Source organism: Cucurbita maxima, unplaced genomic scaffold, assembly GCF_002738345.1.
Source record: "Cucurbita maxima cultivar Rimu unplaced genomic scaffold, Cmax_1.0 Cma_Scf00055, whole genome shotgun sequence".
Classification (NCBI taxonomy): Eukaryota; Viridiplantae; Streptophyta; class Magnoliopsida; order Cucurbitales; family Cucurbitaceae; genus Cucurbita; species Cucurbita maxima.
The window spans coordinates 9,146-10,696 of NW_019272071.1; the positions used below are offsets into that span (position 1 = coordinate 9,146).

The following is a 1,551-nucleotide window of genomic DNA, read 5'->3' on the forward strand; positions in this document are numbered from 1 at the left end:
TGTAGGACCAAAATACGAGTACGTTTTTTATTGGCCCAAAGGTACATGCGCTAGTGGTCAAGTGGTAGAATAGTATCATACCACGATACAGTCCCAGTTCGATTCTCGACTAGTGCATCTTGAAGATAACCTATGATGATATTAGTGCAAAATGTTCAAACTTCGGTTTGTTACAATCTATCATTTACATTTATAGATTTCACGCGTAGCACTATGGAGCCTTCTTTTTGAAATCGAGAGGTGAAACTAAAACTTGAGGGCTTCAGAAGAGTTGTAGGACCAAATTACGAGTACGTTTTTTATTGGCCAAAAGGTACATGCGCTAGTGGTCAAGTGGTAGAATAGTATCATACCACGATACAGTCCCAGTTCGATTCTCGACTAGTGCATCTTGAAGATTACCTATGATGATATTAGTGCAAAATGTTCAAACTTTGGTTTGTTACAATCTATCATTTACATTTATAGATTTCACGCGTAGCATTATGGAGCCTTCTTTTTGAAATCGAGAGGTGAAACTAAAAGTTGAGGGCTTCAGAAGAACTACAGTTCCAAAATACGAGTATGTTTTTTATTGGGCCAAAGGTACATGCACTAGTGGTCTAGTGGTAGAATAGTACCGTTCCACGATACAGTCTCAGTTCGATTCTCGACTGGTGCATCTTGAAGATTACCTATGATGATATTAGTGCAAAATGTTCAAACTTCGGTTTGTTACAATCTATCATTTACATTTATAGATTTCACGAGTAGCACTATGGAGCCTTCTTTTTTAAATCGAGTGGTGAAACTAAAACTTGAGGGCTTCAGAAGAACTGCAGTACGAAATTTCGAGTAAATTATGGACAGACCTAAAGTTGGTTGCACCAGTGGTCTAGTGGTAGAATAGTACCCTGCCACGGTACAGACCCGAGTTTGATTCTCGGCAGGTGCATCTTGAAGAGATGCTATGATGATATTATTGCATACTTTTCGAATTTCTTGGGTTTGTCACTATATCATTTAAATTTATAAATTTCCCGAGTAGAACTATCGAGCTTTTTTTTTTTTATATCGAGAGTTGAAACTAAAAGTTGAGGGCTTCAGAAGAGCTGTAGGACCAAAATACGAGTACGTTTTTTATTGGCCCAAAGGTACATGCGCTAGTGGTCAAGTGGTAGAATAGTATCCTACCACGATACAGTCCCAGTTCGATTCTCGACTGGTGCATCTTGAAGATTACCTATGATGATATTAGTGCAAAATGTTCAAACTTCGGTTTGTTACAATCTATCATTTACATTTATAGATTTCACGCGTAGCACTATGGAGCCTTCTTTTTGAAATCGAGAGGTGAAACTAAAACTTGAGGGCTTCAGAAGAACTACAGTTCCAAAATACGAGTATGTTTTTTATTGGGCCAAAGGTACATGCACTAGTGGTCTAGTGGTAGAATAGTAGCGTTCCACGATACAGTCTCAGTTCGATTCTCGACTGGTGCATCTTGAAGATTACCTATGATGATATTAGTGCAAAATGTTCAAACTTCGGTTTGTTACAATCTATCATTTA

The 1,551-nt window shown here is 38.1% G+C and overlaps 1 non-coding gene across 1 annotated transcript; it reads left to right on the plus strand.

Moving 5' to 3' along the window:
* The first annotated feature begins 863 nt into the window (after nt 1-863).
* Nucleotides 864-934, plus strand: TRNAG-GCC. Its single transcript has one exon. It is a non-coding gene; the product is annotated as a tRNA-Gly (tRNA).
* Nucleotides 935-1,551: the final 617 nt, after the last annotated feature.